This window comes from Lissotriton vulgaris, chromosome 4_1, assembly GCF_964263255.1.
Source record: "Lissotriton vulgaris chromosome 4_1, aLisVul1.2, whole genome shotgun sequence".
In the NCBI taxonomy this organism is placed as follows: domain Eukaryota; kingdom Metazoa; phylum Chordata; class Amphibia; order Caudata; family Salamandridae; genus Lissotriton; species Lissotriton vulgaris.
In genome coordinates, this window is record NC_141691.1 from 542,676,522 (window position 1) to 542,701,391 (window position 24,870).

The following is a 24,870-nucleotide window of genomic DNA, read 5'->3' on the forward strand; positions in this document are numbered from 1 at the left end:
AGCGCAAGTTTATCAGTCTTGAGCTGATCAGAAAACCAGCGTTGAGCGTCATGAGGGCGCTTAGCTTTGATGGTTTTGTAGGGAGCAACTATATCACAGGCAGTTAGCAGCCATTCTTCTAGGTTATAACGTATTATAATACTGCTGTGTTTGCTGCCCGTGAAGCTATACTTTTGGAGATGCACAGATGTATCATTGCCAAATTTATTTTCTTGATATGCACACTATAGTTCTCAGAATGTTTCAACTAAAAGACAAAAAGCAGCATCATATATAAATACAGCAGCAACATTGTTAAAATCATCCCCTTCCATAGAGGCATCTGCCATTGCCATTGTGCTGACACCTACCTTTTCATAAGGTTGGGGGGCACATCGATGCCAAAAAGTATTCCAACATAAATAAAGAAACAGTAGCATAATAATATGGATTTGGACCATTCTGAAACTGCTGGCAAAACAGACCAAATAATATTTTTGATGAGCGTGGAAAAGAATGCACAGATGAACCTGTAACAAGAAACAACCCTGGTTTATATTCAAGCTCATTCAATTGAGTGTTGACTGGTTTAATAATGAAATGGTTATAGAAAAAAGTGATATGCACACTATAACAATTTAATATTGAAGTATACTTTGCAGTGATCAGAACATTCTTGGCAGCAATGACATTTAAAAAGCCATAAATTAAAGTGAAATAAAGTTACTATAACCTCCAAGTCAGCCTAAATAGCAGTACCATGGACCGCGGAGAATTCAACCTGTATCTTTAGACAGAGAACAATAACACAGGTTCTCATCAGTAGATGGTTCAATTATTTTGCCCTCATTTCAAGTTTGTCAGAATAGGGTGTAATATTTACCATTCATGTTCAATTCCATTACTCCAGGGTGAGTTATTTTCCATATGTGGTAAATACCTTCTATTCCATGTTTTCAGCAGGAAAATGAGGCATTACACGCAGAATAATTTTCTAGTCCATCAAATTCCTCGATGTACCTTTTTTTCTGGGACTTTTTGCTGATAGATTTTGTCAGGTTTGACCTGGCAGAATTTATCATGAGAAAACTGCAAGTGTGTGACAAATATTACACAACTCGTAATTCTGATCTGCACAAGGATCGTAGTATAGCCCTGCACTTGTAAAGAGGGAATAAGTATTTCAATCTAACTTGGGAGGAAAAAAATACCAAGATGGGCACAAGCATTATTTGTGTCCAATCTCAGTATTCTTAGAAGTGCTGTAAATATGCACTCCTTAGATTTTCTCGAAACATTTGCATGAGTAAAAGATGATGGAAAGAAGTTAAACATGCTGAAATCTGGTCAGGATTGCTGCTTTCACACATTTAGTTTAATTTTATGATTATAATTTACTGTGTTTAGTTGTATCAGTTTTAATTAAGTGACACAAAAAAAACGTACTCACTAACACATTTAGTACACAGTAATTCCTCCTAGGTCAGAATGATATTTTCCAGTATGATAATGATTCTGGAAAGGCAAAATGATAGCATTAAAAGTAGAACATATTATGCGAGAGTTCTGATATTAGAACTTTATCGTACTGAAACCACTGCTGTCATCAAACTAGATAGAGCACCATGGTTTACTGGCCCTCAATGGCTGTTTCCAAGGGCACATCCCCCCAGCGCTGTCTTTTCACTCTTCCAACGGATACTCCCTAATAGACTGCACGCCGGGATCCCTGTCCCTGCTACAGTTAGGTATCTCTTTCAAAACGGGCTATGACCAGAAAGCAACCACCTCCATCAGGACCTGGATTTGCCCTTGATCTGAGCAAAAATAGTCACATGGCAGTACCTGAGGACTCCACATACACGACTGACCTTAAGAGAGTAGAATGGTTCTCAGCCACAATAGGACTGCTAGTGGAAAAAAACACATTTGTGTAGCTTTCACTGACTCTTTCTCCAAACAGCACGCCACAAGAGTCAACCCAATAAGGGCCCAACCAGCATCTCAACCAGTGAACAGCCAAAAATTTCTCAAGAGGGGTGCTATGAAACAACTGAAAAGAAAAGTTAACAAGGCCTTTCGAGCAGCCTGGCGGTCTCCACACAATGAAATCTACAAAGCAGAACTGAGGGACTGGAAATGGGAGGTTCAATGGGTGACCAAGTCCCCAAAGAGGTAAAATACAGAAATCTTCTGGGTCAAATTAATCTGGGACAGTAAGCAGCACAACTCCAATGTGTTCTAGCAAATGGTGAATGCCCTCAAAAATCCATCACAGCCTCCCCTGGAATCCAGCCTCTCAGAAGAAGCATGGGCTACCTTCCGGCATGCCCACTTCAACTCACACATTGGCACAGGGGTAACATCAGATGCTTAAGGGTCACCTCAACTGAAGTTAACAGCATGCCAGGCTCACAGTCCAATGACACAGGGGCCGATTCACAGTACTAACCTAAGACAAAATCTTAAACTTACTACTTTTAGGTTTCACAGAAGGCATTTAGTAGTAGTAAAGTGAGGATTTTGTCTTAAGTTTGACTTAAGACAAACTTAAGACAGACATATGACAGACTTAAGACAGACTTAAGACAAACTTAAGACAAAATACTGACTTAAGTCTGTCTTATGTCTGTCTTAAGTCTGTCTTAAGTTTGTCTTAAGATTGTCTTAAGTCTAACTAAAGACAAAATCCTATCTTTACTACTACTAAATGCCCTCTGTGAATACCAAAAGTAGTAAGTTTAGGATTTTGTCTTAAGTTAGGTCTGTGAATCTGGGCCAAGGTCATTGTGCGCATCATTGAGGCATACGAAACACATCAGCAGAATCACCAGAGCCCCAGGTCCAACTGAATACCCCAGGCCATCTACAAGGCTGAGCCTTCAAAAGGAACTGAGGTCATGGTCCCACTATACAATCCCGCACTAATTGGAGCAACAGTACCAGCATCTTGGAAATGCTCCATCATGTCACCTACTTTTACCTTAAAGGAGGCAGCCAATCAAAATCAGGGAATTACAGGATGATGAGGCAAAATACTATGCAGGCATTTTACTGGAGCACGTTCACAAATGGTCCACCACCAACCCAATCATCTGGTCCAATCAGACTAGGTTCACAAAAAAAACTGGGACCTGACAACCATCAGGACCTTGTCAGTAATGCTCAATTCCTCGAAAAGCACCAAACTCCCTCTTTATTTCTGCTACATCGACTATAAAGCCGCTTCGGCTAAGTCCACTGAAAACGTTTTTGGAGGAAATTTAGAAATTGGCTCATTCCCCCAGCGCTCCTAAGAGCCATCAAAAACCTATACTCCATCACCTGGGTTAGAATTAAGCCAGGAAGCTAAGCCAACCTATTGAGCGGGTGTGTCTTGGTCCCCCATTATTTAATCTATATCTGGCAGATCTGAGCACAGCCTTGTCCTTTGCCAAATCTCAAGCTATATTACTTCCAAATCCCTTCTAGGCTGACGACTTGGAGTTAGTTAGTCAGACGAAGGTCGGCATACAGCTCCTTCTGTGTACCACTGAAGTATACTCCATCATGAACTAACACAAAAAAGATAAAAATGTTCACCTACTCAAGAAGAAGGATTAAAGTAGAGGCTAGCTGGTTTCTTGACTCCTACAAGGTCAATGAAACAAGAGAATCAAAAGACCTCAGCCTCTTATATGACAGCACTGGCTCATTTAAACCTCAGAAGGAACAAATAAAGAGAAAAGAGCTTGCCCTGGCAGCAGTGCTAATGGCACTGTTTAGAAATCTAAACAATGATTCGTATAGCCCTATCCTAGAAATTGCCAGGGCAAAGGTGGTTCCTCTCTGGTTTACGGAACTGGGGCCTTAGGGGGTGGAGATTCAAAAATCCTGGATACCATCAATGCAAGAATTTACAGGCATATGTTCCAACTCCCCTGCTACAGTTTGCCAGCCCAGACCAGGCTGGAGTTTGGGTTATAAAAGTATCTTTTGACAGGCAAGCAGCATTTGCCATCACCTGCTGCAGGCTCAAAGCCTTCAAGACGAACACAATAAATTACACATAGCTTAAAATAAAGAAAATATTTCATTCCCCCGCCAGAGCCTGAGTCTGGTCTAGCAAAATTATGGTCTGCAGCAGAAAGTTATGAAACCTTCAAAAGAGCTGGCAACAAAACTTTCAGAATACTATAATCTCTAGCCAACAAAGCTACCCTGGAAAAAACGCTCTCAGGCCCGGATTGTACTAAACAGCTATACAAACTTGAAACCACAGCAGTGTCTGGCCGACATTTTCATTAGCAGGAAAAAGTGCAAATACCTGAAATACCGACATGGGATCCTGCCCACCGATTTACATGACACACTGTAGTATCCTTGCACTATCCCCTTTCATTATAGAATGTTCTAGCTATGATGCTCTGTGGAATGTTAGCAGTCTGTGGGCTTAGGCTGGCAGTTGGCTTGGGGCTGAGCATCTTGCAGGATGTTCCTGTTGGGGTCCTATTGGTTTATACCATCATATCTACCTAACTTGTAATAAACCACTTAACTACACCAACCGTCTATGGACCTAATTACTACACACACCCTGGTCGAGGGCAGAAGGGTTGGCAGCGGCAGACTGTGCAGCAACGCTAAGGAGGACGCAAGCCCACCTTATGCCTCTGTCGACATTGGCTGCATCCTCTCTAGAACCAGTTAGGTGGGTCCTCCTGCAGACAAGCCATACTGGCCTTCCTCAACTCAGCAGAGCCCCAGTCGATCTCCCAGGCAGTGAAATAGCTCTAGCGGGTTGAAAGAGACCTGAAGAATACATCAGATTGGGCAAAAAACAATCACCCACCCTGAATCTTAACTTCACCAAGGAAAGAGGGGAAAATATTTTGCCTACTAAGCACATCAGCTAAACAAGCGAATATGCCTGGGGTACCCTGAGGTGAAACTGAAAAAAATATCCCATATCGAATTCCTGGATAGCAAGAAGACCTTGACACTAAGCACCACCAACACAAACTTACACGCCTACCAGTAATGAATCCTAAATGCACCTCCATGCTCTTGCACTGTTCCAGCATAAGCATTTCAGATAAACCAAAACTTGCATTTTGCACAAAAACGAGACCACTGTCCCTATTTATTGTTTTAATGAGTCTCCGAAAACAATGCAGTGTTTGCGCATGGAGTTGGCTCTAGCTACAATGAACAGCAAAACCTTCTCGTTCCAATCGGCCTAGGGTATAATTAATACAAATGGCAAAAAGCCCGTGTCTAAGGAGGCCACTAACATTTCTCTGCACTAGCACTTTCACAGTACAAAATCTTTTGGCCCCGGGACTAAACAACGTTTCCCAGTGAGAGCTAGCCAGCCAACCAAGAACTCCCTCATCCGTTCCATGACGCAGCACCGCCTTCAAAACAAAAGACCGGGCATAAGCACTGCAGGCAAACCCAGTCTTGCAGTTTGCATCGAAATAAGACACACATTTTCAATGCACTTATTTGATACCGTTTTTATTCCAAATCAATCAGGACCATGAGTCAGGACTGCAGAGGTTAAGGCTTTTAGCAACGCCGCACAGCAGAGCATTAAGAATCCAATGGTCACACTTAAATAAAGAGAAGACTGGGACTGTAAGCAGTCAAGACATCTTCTAGCACATATATCCTCTGTCTGACATTTAAATACTGCTGCCAGTCAGAGTTGGTATGGCAAAGCGAACCAGGAAGCTCTTCACCAGACATTTCATTTACTAGTTTTAGTGTCCCTTTGTATTTCTGGTTCTAAGAAGCCAAAAGCTTCCACGTCTTTATTTTTCTTTATTCCTCTCACTGATTTTTTGCTCTAGCATTTTGCACAATGTGATGATTTTAATTAATCGAACAATTAAGATTTACTTACTTATTGGAATATTTGACACACTGTGGACAATCTTCAAGAAGGGAGCAATGTCTTCTGTTGTGAGCAATTGCCCATGCCCGGAAAACAACCTTTACAACACAATCATTACATCACACTACACTTACAACGCACTCATTACATCGCAACATCTTTTACAACGCATGTCACTACAATGCAGGCATTACAACGCATACCATTACAACGCATGACACTACATCGCATGACACTACAACGCAGGCATTACAACGCATTCCATTACAACGCATACCATTACAAGGCATAGTACTCCTACACTTTCCAACACTTACCCTACTGTTGGACCCACTGGAGTTAGAATAGTAATTTTAGCCCCTACACTATCCAACACTTACCCTACTGTTGCACCCCCTGGAGTTTGAATAGTAATTTTTACCCCTACACTATCCAACAGGTACCCTACTGTTGCACCCCCTGGAGTTAGAATAGCAATGTTTACCCCTATACTATCCAATACTTACCTTAAATGCAATGGTATGTGTTGCAATGGTATGCATTGTAAATAAATTTAAAGGTAGTATGTGATGTAATGGAATGCGTTGTAAAGGTAGTTTTAATATGCGAGGTAGTGACATGTGATGTGATAAAATGCGTTGTAGTAGATGTTGCGATGTAAAAACTGCGTTGTAAGTGCATGCATTGTTAATGCATGAGTTGTAACGTCATACATTCCCCATGCTGAACTCCTAACCTTGTAAGGCATTTATTGAAGAGAAGCATCACTATGTCTATGTTAGACAATGCCTACAGCCAGTCCCAGTCCCCTTTCTCCCATCTTTATCTTTTTACAACCAGTCATTCTCTATCTCTATCTCAGTCTCTAACTCTATCTCCAACTCTAGCTCTCTCTCTCCTCTCTCTCTCTCTCTCTCTCTCTCTCTCTCTCTCTCTCTCTCTCTCTCTCTCTATATATATATATATATATATATATATATATATATATATATCAGAACTTTCAGTCATTCCTCTTCATGCACTGGTCTATTCAACTGCCATTCACATTTTGCTTCCACTCCCACAGCATACAGCAGGGACAATCATGGCAGTTCAGCCTTTGATTGCCTTGAGTGTGAGTGTTGTTTTTCTTCCTACCCGCAGGTGCATATCCATCTAAATAGTACATTTCCGTACTAGGGCTGGCCAGCCAATACTTTAACCCCATCCATGCGGCCGCGATTCCCCTGGTGTGCTGTAAACAACACGAACAGGGGCGGGCCGTGACGAACCCCAGCCGTCATCAGCACACGAGCACCGTAGTACATGACGGCTGGGGTTCGTCATCAGCATGGAAGGGGTTAATCTGTCAAGGTTTTTTTTCTTTCCATACTTTATCCTTTTTTTATTTTTGCCAGTGTGCATCTACACAGTCACCTAAAAAGTAGTCGACTTCGGTATCAAAGCTAGCGGGGGCCAATCTTTGCTTTAATTTCTGTTTTAATTTGATGTTTTTATTTCATTTTTGCTGTGGGTGATTTTTGACATGTTTGTTTTGCAACAAATGCACACCACCTTCAGATGGCATCACTGATACTTTGTATTACTTTTATATATGTAATGCCTTTTGCCTATGTCTACAACAAATAAATGGAAACAAATTATAGACTTGCCAATATCAGTTATTGGCAGTGCCAATGCTTGTTTAAGTTGTATTAGATGTAGCTGTAGTAGTCATAGCAGACTCATGTAATTACAAAAAATACTAAATAATAAATGCATACACCTATACATATGAGAAATTGTTTTGAACCTGCCCTCCTCATCCATTGTCATTCACATTTTGCTTTCACCCACTGCAGTATTGCCCTTAGGTTTTCAAAGGGCTGTATGCAGACTTTTCATGTATAGATTCAAATTTAGTGCTAGGTTCATTGAATAATGTCTACTTCCAGTGAGTAAAGAGACAAAGGCTCTGATTACGAGTGGGCCGGAAAACTTCGAACCATGGTAACCCCCTGTTTATGCACGAGTCGGAACTATGAGTTTGACTGTATTTAATGCCTCCGATAATTATCAAATGCGTTAAATACCTCAGCTGTTGTTAAACCTATTGAAATTTAACAGGAAAATTTGTAACTATGCAATTTTCGTGCATTAAACACCAAAAATCGCCATGGTATTCTCCACAAACTCATGATTGGCGTTATCGCACAGGATAAATAACGAACCCCACGGGTCTCACATCTATACACGTAATCAGGGCATTAGTAGAAAGAACAATCCTCGGAAAAAGAACACTATGGTCAAATGTGCCAAGGTATATATATGTGCAATAATTTGATGCTGCTAAAATCTAATTGCAAATATTCTCTGCAGTGAAAAGCAAATATGTGCCTGCGAGAAGAGTCTGCCTTAATTCATATTCTGACACCGTTTCTTAGTGACAGGTGTGTTCATTCCTGTACATCTTAGAACGTGGGTCATTAAAAAAGGCAACGTCTCCAGACTACATTATGCTAAAGTGATATGGGTTTTTGGTTTCTTCTATACCTAAATTGTAGGGAGTTTAGAATATGGTGGCATAGCTTGTTGACAGTTTAGAAATGTGATAAGACCTCTGAGGGACTCTGAAAGCTACTTTGGCTTCATGTCTCCATAAGGATTCAGTTGAAGGTGTTTTGTTCTGCTAACTTAGACCTATTTGAGACCAGTCCTGAAGTGATTAATTTAAAAACAAAAATAAGTCCTGGTTTCCAAAGTTTTGTTCAGATTCCCACGACTGGTGCTACTAAAGGTAGAGGTGTCAAAAGCCAAAGCGGCATAGTCTTGATTCTGTTGATTCCACATCATGCCTCTTCAACCCACCAGCATATGTTCCCTGTCTCTTTATTTCACTGTTGCAGGTCCTTTTTCATCCCTCCTTTCTCCATTTGAAACTGTTTATCCGTTCTTCTTTTTTTCCCTTTTATGCGTTTCTCTCTGTAGCTCTGGGTTTAAATTTATTGGGGAAAAATAAGGGCCAGTTGCAAAAAAAGAGTGCTAGAAAGCCCCACCTTCTGTCACCGGTTCAAATTAAGCACCGCAGTCCTGACATTTCTTGGGCTATGCTGACCACATAAATACTCAAATGCCCCCTTCTTCCAGGTTTGTTTCTCCTTCTGGCTGTGTCTCAATTCTTGAAATAGCAGCGAGGGAGTCATTACACCTCTTTTGTCACGCCCTTGCTGTAGGGTACCCTTCACCTCTGTTTGCACACAATTGATGACCACTGTGCTCTTAGGAGGGAGCTTAAAATCTAGCTCTTTTGCTAATTTTTTCACTGACAGTTTTTGTGGTTTTAGCACTATGATTCATTTAGGCAAATGTTTATTGTACATTCATTTACTCATTCATTGAGGCATGTTTATAAGTAACTGAGGCTGAAAAGTCCAGCAGCGCAAGGAAAGAGGAGGTGAGTGTCATGCGTGCGTGTCATGCCGTTGCATCACCTGTAAGGTCCATAGACTCGTATGTCACATGCTAGCATGACTCAGTGGTGCAGGCAATCACCCGCTGTGGAGCCTCGGTGTGCCTAAAAGAGATGGCGATGCTGTAGCAATTGGTCGTTCAGCAAACAATGCGATCAAGTGGTTCACAGAGATTTGAGGGCTCTTCCTGTAAATAAAAGCAGTTATGTAGGTTGTCAAAATCTTGTCTGCGGGGTACCCCAGAGAAAACGAGTCGTAAATAAGAGATATTATACACCACTCAAAGAGACACTTTACTTTTCTAAAAACAAGAGAATATCCCAATGCCCAGCTATACAAAGCAACTATTTAGCTGCTGCTAGGTGACCCTTGCCTGCTGGAATACATTGTAACGCTATAAAACTGCAGTCAAAAACACAATTTAAAAAAACAATGTATTATAAATAGATAGTATACCATGAGGAAGTGTTGATGGCCTATCATTCGGAAAATCCAATGTGTTTTGTGTTTAGATATCTTAATCATCACAGAGAAGCACTTGCCAAAATAAAAATTCTTTAGAAGATCTGTTAATTATTTACAGCTAAAAGGCAGACTAAAAGTCAGTGACCCAATGCACCGGTTAGGATAATGCATTAATTTATAGTAAGGCAAAGCAGAGTTCTTGACTCGACCTGATCTTGATTGAGGTTGTCTGTCTGCCTCACGGTGATTCCCATAACACAAACAGCCAAATCCACAACATGGGCCTTCCAATAAATTACGCTATGAAAATGTACTAGACTAGTGTGAAATTAGTATTCTTTAACAGAATACAATTGAACTAAATTGAGGGGGTCCTGCCTCCAATTGGCATTTCCCAATAAGCCTGGTTGGTAACAAAGGCCTAGATGTATCAAGCCATTTGCGATTCGCAAAGGCCGAAATTCGCCGATTTTCGGCCTTTGCGAATCGTAAACGGTCTTTTTGCATGTTTTGAGATGCATTAAAAAAATCGCAAAATAAAGAATCGCAAAAAATGTGCGATTCCTTATTTTGCTATAGCATTTAAGGAATCGCAATTTTGCGATTCCTTAAATGCTATGTATGAAACTTTAAAATTTTGCGATTTTGGGTTAAGAAATCGCAAATTACCACCAACATGAAGTTGGTGATAATTTGCGAAATCTTAAAATAATCCCAAATGTTGCATTTTTAAAGGTGGCATGTGCGCCATATGCACACAAATGCTGATTTCAGGGGTACAGCAGGGTGTCCTTGAGACACCCCTGCACCCTTGAAATCATTCTCATTTTGCGATTTGCAAATTGCGAATCGCAAAATGAGATGTATTTCACAATAATTCCTATGGGCCTCCTGGCCCATAGGAATGAATGGGAAATTATTCTTTATTTGCGAATTCGCAACTTGCGAATTCGCAAATAAAGAATATTAAGTAATCGCAAAAAAATAGCGATTTTAAACATACATCCCATTTTGTGATTTCTAAATAGCGATTCGCTAAAAATCGCTAATAAGAAATCGCAAATAGGAACGATGATACATCTAGGCCCAATTCTGCTGTTGTAAGTGACGCAATAAGTGTATGGGCAATACAGAAGATCCCATCTCCTACATAATGGATTATGATGTGTGAAAGAGTTAGGGGCCTCATTTATTATATTTTGATGCACAGCAGCACAATAAGCATTCCTGCTGCACTGCGTCAATTGAAAAGGAAGGTATGACACGTATCTACAAGATGCAGCTCATTCCTGTCCTTCTCCCCGTTGCTGATGCACAAACAGCAGCTGCGCCAACGCAGATACCCTTGAGCCATGGTGCAAGAGTGCCAGCGTTGCAGGGATGATTGTTTATGTGCAGGAAGGAACCTTCCTGTAAATAAACAATCATTAAAGGCGATTTCCTCCTTCTTTGTGTGCTGCACAATGCAACACACGTAGAAAGAGCAAAAAACGAGGAGAAATAAAAGTATTTTTCCTCTTTTTGCCACTCCTATGCCTGGGGAGGCGTAGGATTCTGACACATTCCCAGGTTATGACACTTTGTAAATCTGGGAATGTGTCAAGTTCCATGGATTCTGTGTGAGAGCACACACTGTGACACCCATGGATCACCCCTTTAATGCAGAGTAATGCCTAAAACCATGAAAAGTCATGCAGGGTAACTTTGAGTGGCCTTGTAAATATGAACAGTCACACTGCGCAGCTGGTGCGTCTAAAAAAGTGACGCACCAGTGGCACAATGGGCTTGTAAATGAGGCCGTAGATTTCTACTTCACAAAACTGATGGAGAAAAAGGCAAAAAGGTTCCAGACACCATTACTTCTACATTTAGAATAAATTGCCATTTGTTTAGGAAGTGCGAAAGAATCAGAGGAGTAATCTTGGATATCTATGCACAGCAGAGATATCCATAGGTACTCAAATAATGAACTCACATAAAAAAGCAGGTGCATTTCTCCATGTGTGGAGTATGACACAAATGTGCATATGTACAAAAAAATTATCAACAGGGAAAATATTTTTCCTGTGAAGAAAAACTTTTCTCTACTCCCTCTTGAAATATAGGGCTGTTGAATCTTCATTCAACTGTCAAAACGTGCTTCTGGCAGGATTATATTTACATTATTAGAGAAAGAAACTGCCAGCAAATTGTTGTTGAACCCACACACACTCACACGCATGTGCACACGCACAAACGCACACACTTACAGACACACACTCACTCACCTGTGACCTTGTGCATTTTTACTAACCAAAACAGATGGACCCACATAGTAACAGGCACCAGCCTGGAAAGGTAATTAGGTTTTTGTGAGAGAAAAGAGGCATGGTAGAGCAAAAGGATGAGCAAGAGAAGGGATTTTGGTTAAGTTCATAGAGAGATAGAAAAGCAAGAGAGGTTAAAGATTGAGGGGATAGCGGTACAATGAGAGTGAGAGGGATAAAAGGAAAGAGCAGAAAGAGTAATATAGTGTATATGAATAAGTAAAGGGGAGAGTGAGATAAAATGTGAGCTCAAACTAAAGGCAAATTGAGGAGTTCATGGAGATCAAGATCGGGAATTGGAGATACAACGAGGACAGACACAAGAAGAATAGGTTAAGGAAAAGAAAGGGGATAAACTAAGACCATTCACAAGTTATTGAAGGCATTGGTTTGCTAGTGCAGGTTTTAGGAGACGGGGTGTGAAGTTGTTGTTTTGAAATTCCATTGTTGTTTTGGCCAGTTGGGCATGCTTGTCATTGGACCTTGAGTGAGTTACTCATAAGTTTGTGATTGTTGCTCCGATAGCAGAAAGGCAAACCACGTACCTAAATCCTGTATATCAAGAGTAAGATGGTGGCAATGTTCATTATTTAGTACTGCAAAGTCTGAATACTGCAATTACCAATGAGGTTTTTTGTTAAAAAAAAAAGGAAAAATCAAAAAAGGGGGAAAGACAGCCTGAGTACGGACAATTACATGGTACAGAAATATAGGTCCTTCGGAACCTGATCTGCGAATGGTTGGGTTACAAGGCAAGCACTGTGCAAAAACATTGACTACTTGGCAAACCAACCTTCATCTTGCACTACGACAGATGTACAAATATATTGCACCATAAAATGATAATTTGAATGGATTTGCAGACTTCTACCCAATAAATGTAATTAGTGCAGGGTTCTGTTGCGTAATCCTAACGAATGCGCTTTGAATTCAGGGTGGAGGCCATTGAAGAAAATTGAGTTTTATCCCTGCATTCACATAATGCACACTTTTTTTTTGCAGGCCCTGCCCCTGCTTTTTAGGTCTCGCCCTGCGATACAGGGCGAAGCCCTGTCGCAGCGAGACCTATTGTTGTCAGCTCTGCTTACAAGGAGCTAAAAGGGAGACAAGAGATGTGCACCTGTAGCCTGGCGGAATCGGATCAGGTTGCGTACGTGTTCACCATCTCCTGTCTCCCTTTTAGCTCCTTCTAAGCAGACACACATGAGCGCACACATAGAGACACACACGAGCGCACATTCACACACGCAAACATTGAGACACATACCACCCCCCCCATGCCGCCGCGTGCACACACACACACACAAGCGCACACACACACACAAACACACAGAGACCTCCTCCCTCCCTCCTCCTCTCCCCCCTCCCCAAAGCCCCACTCACTGCATCGGCGCCAGTCCGGACTTCTGCCGCCACCGCGGGGCTCTCCCTCGGGCATGGGAGCCCCGCGTCACCACTGCTTCTCTGGCCAGGCACTCCGTGGGCATGGGCTTCTCGCAGAAGACGGAAGTCCCGCCCCACGTTTTCAGCAGTGCACACACACGTCTTGTTTTATTATCGCTCCTACTACTAGAGGACTTAAGTTGCGCTTCGTGCACACAGCTCTGCCAGAGATCGACTTGCTCTGCACCAGCAGCACTAAGGGTAAGCTGAAAACTTGGCAGCTGTGGTATTCTCGCCATTCTTTCTGCCCTTCCTTCTTCCTGACCCTTGTCTCACCACGGGTAAAGGGTGGCTTGCTAGTGCACTTGTCACGTCGTGCTACATGGAGATAACAAAGTTGCCCATTGAGTTGGTTGCGCCGCGAGCAATTGTCTGAGCTAGTAAAAAAACATATAGTACGAGAGAGTGAAAACGGGGGTGTGCCAGTATCAAGCTTCGTGGCATACAGTGGCACTCTTAATGACGTCTTTGTGGGCTGGACCACCCGCTGTTGAGAGGCCGTTCTTTTTCCCCGAAGGGTGTTTGTAATAGGAAGCAGCCTGTTGGACTTGGCCCTTATGGCAGGTTCACCCCTAAACTTTTTGCTTGTAATGGTGACCTGGTGATGGTGATTTTTGGGTTCTGCGCACTTTCACTGTGTCCCAGTGGAAAGTGCGTGCGCACTCTGAGTGCATGTGATGAGATAGGCCTGCCCTCCCATAGGAATGCATGGGGAATGTATGTGTCCCTGGTAGTTCCTGATGCGTGGGGTGTACAGGTTCGAATCTGATATGTGCGAACTCGTGAGAGTGAATGCTTCACAATGGTGTGTGTTGCACGAGTGTATCATATGTAGAAGTGCCACTTCCAGGAGTTGGCATATTAGTGTAAAATATGCCTGGCGTGTGATTGGCTGGAGCAGGCTGGTGAGCCTGGCTCGAGGAAGGCTGGGTGGGTCTGCCCGGTGGTGAGTGTGAGATTAGCATGAGTGATGTGTGGGAGGTGTGTACCTGTGTCCTGGATGGGCTGGGTTTTTCCCCACACAATGCTGGCTCCGCCCCCCTGTGGTGTGACTGATGACCCTAGCCCTGCCAGTGAAAGGAAGGGGTGGTTGGGCCATCAAGGGTACTCAAGGACCAGCTGCGACTGGGTCTGCCCCCACCCTGTGCCAGAACAAAGGATTTGGTGTATAAAAATGGGGCTGTGTCCCCACTGAAATTGTTCTCTTCCAGGATCCTGAGGGGGCTGCTGCTGCCTTTGCTGGCCAGAGGACCGCCACTTGGGGTGTTTCCCTGCCTGAAGACCCAGTGTGCTGGCTCTGGGCCCAGCCTTGCCCCCTTGCCTGCCTACAAGGACTTTGACTGGGCTTTAGGGGCTCCTGGCGCTGGGGAGCACCTTACCTTGCCCTATAGCACCTGGGAGCGCTTTGTTCGGCTTGCTAGTGCTTGGGAGCGCTTTTCTGGCTCAGCCGGTGCCCACCCGGCGATTGCCCCGTGTTGCCGATTTTGAAATCCCCTGGCAGGTGCCCACCCTGCCAGGGACATTGCTGCCCTAATATCGAGTGCCCACCTCGATTTATTTGCCCTTTTAAAAGAGCCGGTGCCCACCCGGCATTTCCTGCTTATTCCCCGCCTAAAAGTGCCTGGAACGGGTCGCCGCGCTGCCCGCGGCGACCCAGAAGTGGTTTGCCGGCCGGCCAATCGGAGAGCGGCCCGACGGAAGTCCCGCCCCCACAGCCGCGACCCGGAAGTCAGGCAGGCCGGGGGCAGGACAGAGAGGCAACCGGAAGCGGACGGGAGGCCACCCCGCGCTCCGGTGAGGGAGAGAAGCCGGCGTCTTTCCTTGTCCCCCCCAGGCTCCCAAAGCGAGGGAGAGCCCAGGAGAGAGAGGAGAGAAGTGTGCAGAGAGCCCCGAGGAGCGGGAGCTCTCGGGAAGCAGCCGGCCGCCTGCAGACACCGCTGACTGGAGAAGAAGTCTCCATCCTGCCACAAGACCCGGTGAGTGCTGGTGCTGTGAAAGAGGAGAGGGGGGGCGTCGGGACACATTGCCAGTGTCCGCCCGCCCCCTCTCATTAGCGCAACCTCCGGGGGCATTGCAGGGTCGCTTGAGCCCCGAGAGGCTCCACTCGGGCTGCATTCTTGTTTTCGAGCCCAGAGAGGCTCAGTGGTTACTCAGAGCCACGAGGGCTCCAGAAGGGGGCATTGTTTGTTTTGAGCCCTGAAGGCTCCACCAGTGGCCGCATTTTTTTACAGAGTCCAAAGGGCTCTTGGGCATTTGTATTTAGGAGCCCCGAGGCTCCAGGGCCCCATTGCTGTTTAAGAGCCCAGAGAGGCTCCACGGGGACAGTCATTCTGCAGAGCCTGTGAGGCTCCCCCATCGTGTTGGCCCCATCATTGTGCTACCCAGTTGCCCAGCACTTTGTGGGCAACTGCCACGTTTAGGCCCCCTGACATTGCACACAGGGCGTCCTAGCCCCAACAAGGCCAGAGGGCCTAGGGACAGTCACAGGTGGTGACTTACGTGAGTTTGGCGCAATTGTTCATTTTCTACACCTCTGAATGTATTGTGATGCATCATGTGTTTTCCTCCCTTACACCTCTGAATGAATGTTATGCATTGCATCATGTGTTATGTTCTTACACCCCTGCAGGTAGTGTTATATGTAGGTGGTTGTTTTCTCCCTAGTACAGGTGGTGCTAGTGAGGTCCTGGTTACCAGTGATTACTGGTTGTGTGCTATTTTGTGCTAAGGTAATTTTACATTCTAAGTGCTATTTCTAAAAAGTGTTACTTCTAAAAGTGCTGATTCCTGACAGTGGTCCAGGTGGCCCTGTCTTGTAAATATCCCCTGTAAATTCTGCCCGTGCCCCTGGCATATTGTAAAGTGTGTGTTTTATCTAATGTGTTTTGGTGTAATACAAAGGCTATTTTTATATATAACCTTGTGTGGAGTTTCCTTTGTGGTGGGCCTTGGGTGTTGTTGCTGGGGTGCGTGCGCAAATACTTAACTCATATCGCCTCCAAGTTTAGCCTTGCTGCTCGGGCCACGTTACCTAGAGGGTGAGTAGGGGTTATCTTGGCATGAAACTCCCTTGCCCTGACTTAGGAGTGGTGGTCTCTGACTGACTTTGGCGAAAGCCCCGGCCAGCCAGGGATCCCATTTCTAACACAGCCTATTTCTGACAAAGGAATGCCAGCACTAATCCCGAACAACCGCATGTTTAGCGCACCTCTCATTTCTTTAGGAAGCTATCTGGTTTTCATAAGTCAATGGCCAAGTGATTCTACGCTTGAAATTAATCGCAGGACAAATATTGTATCACTTTGACTCTCGAAACAGGTTCCCAGAGACTTCATTGTTCAGCTGTACATGCAAGGTGAAAAAAAGTGTGTTAATTTGGCCGACTGAAAATATTAACTACATTATACCAAATAGCTTTCATGAACAATTCTCTAGGAGCCCTGCTGACTTTGTTTTAATTGATTTTCGTTGTCTTCAGCTCTCGTGATTTTATTTAGACTGACAGTGATCATTAAATGCCTACCTGATACAGCTCTCCCATGTAGCACCCAGCAGATCAATAGAAGGACGTGCTGGGGTTGCAGCCACGGTCAAATTCAGTTCCAATCTATGTAGAGAGACGCAGAGGCGGGGAGTGTGACAGAGGCCCATGTAATTAACAAGCATTTGCAATGCAATAGGTCTCGCATTTATGAGAGTTTTAGCTATTGGCAATGTAAATGACAATGCCTTTTATTTAGGTTTTAAAAACAAAATAAAAGGCATTGCTATTTGCAATTTCAATAGCCCAAACTCACGTAAATGCGAGACCTATTGCATTGCAAATGCTTGTTTATTGCAGTGCCTGTCCCTGGCATTGTGGGGAGAATGCAGCAGCCCTCCGAATACTGTCAAAATGGAAGTTGTGTGCCTTTGATGGACAGCTTCTGCTTTGTGAATGAATATCACAGCCTTTTCTGGTGTTGGTATCCAATCAAAGGTTTGTGGCCACAATTGAATTTGCAAGCTATTTGTTCAATGTATTACGATTTAGAATAACACAGAACGCCCTTTTCAAGACCATTCCTCTTTCCTAATTGGAGTGAGTCGCAATGAGTTGCAAAATGCGCATTGTGAGTCATAAAGATATTTCCAACTCGCAATGTGTCTTTGGTGCATTCCATCTCTGGTATTAGAGTAACAAATTCTGTTTGTAAATTGCAGGGTTTGTGCCTGCAAACTCAAATCAGTTAAATACACTTAATCTCTTTTGGCTTTATGAATCAAACCATAAAAGATACGGAATTAAACGGCAATATAAAAACAAAATCAAATTATCCACATTTTGCAATTACATTTAGCTAAAATATGTGTCTTCCTAATGTTCTAGACGTTTCCAAATTCGGACTTGTGGAACAAAAGGCAAAACTGCAAGGGAAATAGACAGACTAGCTACTGGAGATGTATAAAAACGAGCGTGCTTTGATTAAAATTACAATTTTTCAATAATGGATTTCTATAATGATTTTTTGGAATTTAACCGAATTTGCCAAAAACATAAAGGGCAAAGTGATTTGTGCAGACCTCCCATTACGTGGGCAGTGTGAACAATCATTCAGCCATTCAGCTGCCTTTGGAAAAGCAACAACATGATTTATGATATAGAGATGGAAGCCTGTCAAAATAAAACAATGACATACATTAGATAGCATCCCCAGGTATGGTTCTAGTCCATCATTTTCTAATACTAATGCATGGGCTGCAACAGTTTGATTCACATGATCTTTCCAAGCCCTCTCAAAATTCTTAACATGTTTCACTAAATCTTTTAACTGCATCGATGCGGCGCATATTTCCGCTGTGCGCTAACGCTAAACGGAAACCTATGCGTTCATGACGAGCTCAGTTCGTCATGAGCGTACGAGAGGTGTACCTCATGACGAGCTGCCGTCATGAGCGTCGAAGGGGTTAATGTCGATTTCAAATAATTAACTGCTTGATCAAGCATATTAAAATTAACAGGACCATTTCAAGTCACATACATTTGTCGATATATTTCACCCAAAAAATATTAGACGCATTATCTAACGATAAACATTCTTTTATGAAGGATCTAGTAACATTTGCTTGGGGTTTAGCCCCAGTAGAGTGCCAGCCGCAACAGTATCGAACAAGTTTTTAAGGTGTCATCAGAGCCATGACTTATTTTTTGTGCAAGACATATGAAGAGGTACTCTGTGGTACATCTAAAAGTCACCGAAATCTTTTTATTTGCACAATTGCATGACCCCAGAGTACTGCGCCATAAATGACCATGGCAATACATTTAATTTCATATATTGCATGCAGTTATTAAATAGCTTTAGACCCAGTTTTGGAGCAAATCTAAATACTCCATCGATTGTTCCAGGAAATTGTTTGAAATGCACCTAGTTACAAGTAGAGTCAAACTGTAAACCCAAATATGTAAATGTATTCACCCTGCTTAAATGTTCATGCTGTGTGATCATGACTTTCGTTTTCCCAAACCACAGATCATTGTATAATACTTGCTCAAATTAACCTTTAAGCCTATTTAATCCATAAATAAGGTAAAACAATCTAGCAACTGTTCTGGCTTAATACTGCTTCGTCAGCATGGAGTAGGATGGAAATCATGGTGTGCACCTATCCTAGGCAAGTCATGACACTTTTGTCAATCGGAATTTTTCCTGACCATTGATATATAAAGTGAAAAAGAAAGGGGCAAGGTTGCATCCTTGTCTCACACCTCTTGCAAATTTGGAAGGAGTTGTACACTCACCTCTATGGTTGTAACAGACCACATCAGTAACATTATTATTATGGTACATTTAATTTTGGAGAATTATGACTGAATCAGGTGCTCCTAAAGTTCTCATAATTTGCCAGTGTTAGACTTGTCAATCTTAGGGTGATCTTCCCCCAAACCTTTTCCTTTCATCCTTTTTTTCCGACGTCATTTTTGCTGGCATTTGGACTCTGTTTATCAAAAAAACAATGGTTCCTATGGTCTAATAATTATATGATACAGAGTCAATACATAGCATAATAGCAATTAGTAAAAGTAGAGGGTTTGGAGGGGGATGTCAAGGGGAGAAGAAGGGACAGTATACCAGGCTTTTTATCATCAAAGTTTTTGTATTTCAAAACAATGGTTGCATTAATATACATTTGTACACATAGTATTTCAAGAACAAAGTGCAGAGTGTCCCAAGTGTTTTTGTGAGAACCAAGTAATAGGTGAGTAACAGTGAGTACATATATACAGTGGTTTCTTTTGGGGTTATATACAGGAGGAAGGAAAATGACCAAGAGCAATGATACAGGCAATGATTATACAGTGACTATCTAAAATCATAGGCACTGTTCTTGAGGTTCAATTTCTATGGCGTCGACGGCGTTTCGATCCTTTAGGGATGGGGGTCTCGTCAGGACTGATCATTGGGGGACATCTCAATCATGAATAGTCGGTTGTCGCAACCCATTCGTGATTAGTAACTAAAATAGACTTACAGTGAGCCCAGCCGGGTACACTGTAGTGATAGATAGTCTAACAACTATAGATTTCAATGATGTGCAGAATGGCGGTCGTTCCCGTCATAAACTGTCTGTCTGCAGGACGGTGCCTGTTAAGACGGACATCAGCGCTGGATCGTGTCGGCCAGAACTCCCAAGATAGTGGCCTATGATTTTAGATAGTCACTGTATAATCATTGCCTGTATCATTGCTCTTGGTCATTTTCCTTCCTCCTGTATATAACCCCAACAGAAACCACTGTATATATGTACTCACTGTTACTCACCTATTATTCCGTTCCCACAAAAACACTTAGGACACTCTGCACTTTGTTCTTGAAATACTATGCGTACAAATGTATATTAATGCAATCATTGTTTTGAAGTACAAAATCTTTGATGAAAAGCAACCATTGTTTTGAAATACAAAAACTTTGATGATAAAAAGCCTGGTATACTGTCCCTTCTTCTCCTCTTGACATCCCCCTCCAAAACCCTCTATTTTTACTAATTGCTATTATGCTATGTATTGACTCTGTATCATATAATTATTAGACCACAGGAACCATTGTTTTTTTGATAAACTGTTCACCCTGGTTCCTCTGTGAGTAGGGTTCCCTTGTTCCTCCTTGTGGCATTTGGACTCTGAGCACTGTACCACAGCAAGCCAGTGCTACAGTGCACGTGCTTTCTCCTCTAAACATAGTAATATTGGATCATACGCAATTGGCATATTTAATTTACTTTTTGGTCTCTAGTAAAGTGCACCACATGTGACCGGGCCCTGTAAATTAAATGCTACTTGTGGGCCTGCAGCACTGATAGTATCATCCACTTATTATTATAAGTCCTTTAACCGCATCGCTGCTGCAGCGATTTTTGCGCTGTGCGGCAATTTTTAAATTACCGCGCTACATGACGAGCTCAGCTCGTCATCAGCACACGCCACCCGTGGGTGATGACGAGCTGAGCTTGTCATCAGCATCGAAGGGGTTAAACATGCTTTCTAAGTTTTGCATGTCCTGGTAGTGCAAAACATTTAATTAGTTTTTTCACTACTCCAAGGCCATTATCTCCCATAGGATAAGATTGGGATTACCGTATTAATTTTTATATGTGTTATTTCCAAATGGCAAGAAATTATTATTTCAAGTTTGGTGTCTCTGGAATCTTATTTTAAAATCTTAACTTATGGTGAAGTCAGATTTTAAAGTACAATTCTGAAAATGCCACTTTTAGAAAGTTTACATTTTTAAATCCTATTCATTTTATGCCTGCAGCTTGTCTCTGGTCACATGACTGGGTGTAGTTGGCAGCTGGGCTTTGTGTATTCCTCCTAGCCCAACCTCACTTACACCTGAAAAGGCTGTGTTCTGTGACATACGGCTGAAAACCCCCTGAAGTTATTCTGGAGCTAGGGCAGGGAAGGCATGGCATCTGTGCACTTCAAAGGCATGCCTCTATAAGCTTCTCCCCACTTCAAAGGCACAACCTCAGAGACCACCATGTCAGTACACATCTGACTTGTGGACAGTCCGCCAGGAAAAAGGACTACTGTGCTGCCAAGGTACAGCCACTCTGCTGGACTGCACTCTGCTGAACTCATGCTCTGCTGTCCTGATGCCTTTTACCCTCTTACCTGGGTGAGAAGGATTGGTCCTGCATCTCTTGAACCCAGAGTGACTCCAAGGGATAGTTGGCTGGACTCCTAATCTGAAGCCTCAGGAATGTAACAGGCTTCCAAGTATCTTACTCCTACACCTGAACTCTACTATCTCTGAGTTTGTCCTGCCAAGTGGTGCTACCCCAGTCCTGGACCCTGGGAAGTAGGCCTAAGGTGCTTGCTAGTGGAACCGATGCATCTCCTCTGCTGAGCAACAAATCCCTGACACATCTCCTCGGGAGAGTGGCACACTCCCGAGCAGAACCAATGCATCACTGCTGCTGCATGGATTGGGCCTGTAACAAGGACCTACATCGCCGACCACACTGTCGGAACCGAAGCATTGCCCCAGCAGCGCAACACACTCCCAGCCCAAGTCCCCGCATTTTTCAGCCAGATTCTGCATCACAACCTCTGAACCGATGCATCATCAGCAGTGTGCTGCATCCCTGTCCTAGAACTTTTCATCACAGTCCCCGCCGATTGGAACCTCGATGACGTTGCAACAGGACCTCGTATTGAAGCCTCGCCACATCTCAGAACCGACGCATCACTTCGGCTGCATGGCGCACCCTCAATCCATAAACACGCAATGCTCTGCAACCAGCATTTAAGAGTATTTGCTTCATTGTGGTCGGCCTGAACTTGTGACTTTGTCCCAGTCTGGTGCTGCCAGATATCTCTAATTGATGCTTTGTGCTTTTTGGCGCTATTTCCACTATAAACTTTCAAATTTAATAACTCCAGTTCTACTAATTGGAATTTTGAGTTTTGGTTCTTGTTTTATTAACTACATACTACAGTGTGTTTCTAATCGGGTGTGGGCTCCTTTTGTGGTGTTTTTTCACTGTTTTACTGTTTAAAGTGTTGCACAAATACTTTACATATTGCCTATAAGTTAAGGCTGACTGCTTTGTGTCATGCTACCCAGGGAGTGAGCACAGGTTAACTTGGGGTTTGGTGGTGCTTTACTCTGACAATGATTGTGGTTGCTGCTTGACCAGGGCTTACAACTCAGTCAACCAACAACACAATTCCTTACAGCCACAGTATAAGTTAATGTACGCAGTCAATTGCACTGCCAAGGTCCATCAAACCCAGGTTAAGTTAGCCTTTCTTGGCCCCGGTATATTTACCAATCAGTAAATTTAAATTGGGATATTGCTCCACCATGCCTAGTTTTTTCCTAAACCCAAATAGTAGATTGGAAAAGATTAAATATTTTCAGCCAATAGTTCGAATCGTCTGATAGCAGTTTGAATCCTCTCTACTGCCCTTTTTATAAAATAAGACAATTATTGATTGCAACCATGTGGCCAGGAAATCCAGCGCATATGTCAATATTGTTCTTGTAAGTATCCATTGGAACACCGTCTGGGCTTTGTGTCTTCCCTGGACAGTTCTTATTTGAAGCTGAGATGACATTTCGAATGAAACAGGTCCGGTATCTGAAATTGGTTGTTTATTAACAGTTTCCACCTTGGAGTAATCAACGATGGGACTATAATGTTTCACCCTCTCTGACACAAACATTAATTAGAAGCACTTCTAACATATCCTTTGTGGTCACTTTCAATCATTGATAATATGGAGAATCTAATTTAAACTTTTCAATAGTCCCCGGTAACACTGTAGAAACCAACACTTCCAAACCCCCTTTCCTCTTCCCACGCCCTGCAAAATGATTTAACCACATCGCTGCTTGAGCGATTCCTCTGCTGTGCTGGACAGCAATAAAAACGGGTGTGGTCATGACGAGCTCAGATCGTCTTGAGCACAGGAGCACTGTACTGCATGACGAGCTGAGCTCGTCATGAGCATGGAAGGGGGTTAATACATCAGGGCTTCAGTATGTAATCATCACTAATGAAAGAATAAATCTGCAGAAAAAGAGGATGATAAATATCCATGCTTATGTAGGACAGTCACACGTGAGGTGTTCGCCTTAAGAATGGAAAGAGTAAACACTTCATTTTTTGCATCCTATTTGCAGTAAAATCTTACCAGACCAACATGGGTGCCCAATTTATGAGAGTATGTCTGCAAAAGCAAAGTATTCTATTAACAATAACAGTTCAATAGTTTCACTCACCATTCTGTGAGGTTTTGCTGGGCTTTTTAGCCTCTCACTCTTGGACCCTGTCCGGGGAGTTTAGTCAGTCCAAGTGAGGGCACCATAAAGGCATTCCATACTAGGCACCTACATCTAGGCAAGAGTCACTGTAACTCCCCAGGTAAAGGTACAGACACAGCCTTTAGCTAGTTCAGTTACAGGGACCCCCACCTAGATGTAGGCACTGGACAGGAGCGAAAAAAGCTTTTGTGGTTTTGCCGGTGCCTGATTGACACATATACATTCCTAATTACATTAAGGTTTTGTGGCCTTCTCTGTATTACAGATGTATGCTGGAAGAGCACCAGATGATGAATCCATTCAATGTTCTACAGCACATTTTCCGTATTACGGTCCTTGCTCAGCCGCGGCCCGTCGAGGGAGTACCGGTAGGGCAGAAATGCGGGGCAGGTGAAGGGCAGGGTGGGGGGTGCTAAAAACCAGAATATGGATAATTGGAGGTAAGTAAACAATTAAATTAATAAAACAAATTTCGTAGCAAACCCTGCTCGCATTTTGCGATGAAGGGCGCGCTACGAAATTTGTTTTATTTATTAAATTGTTTACTTAACTCCAATTATCCATATTCTAGTTTTTAGCACCCCCCACCCTGCCCCTCCCCGCCTTTATGCCCCACTGGTACTCCCTACACGGGCCGTGGCTGTCCTTGCTAATAATAGTTGAGACTATGGCATAGTTATTATTCTCTATATCATTCATGTGCATCCATTCTCTCCTAATCAACTTTGACTACGAACACAGCAACATTTGCTTATTTGTACATGCCCCCTGTAATCCAAAGTGGTTTATTCTTTGTTACTGCAATTACTTGCACTATAGTTATGAATTAAGTTACATGCCTGTTCTCAAAACGATTTATCAAAAACCTTTTCCATATAGTATTTAAAATAATTATGCTGGAAATGTTTATTTTTCATTCATTGGTCACAGCATAAAGATTTCAACCAGAAATGTTATACGATAATGAGATAATATGAGCGGAATAGGTGATTTACATATACCAGCTGTTTAGTATATTGAGTTAAGAATGCCATTGT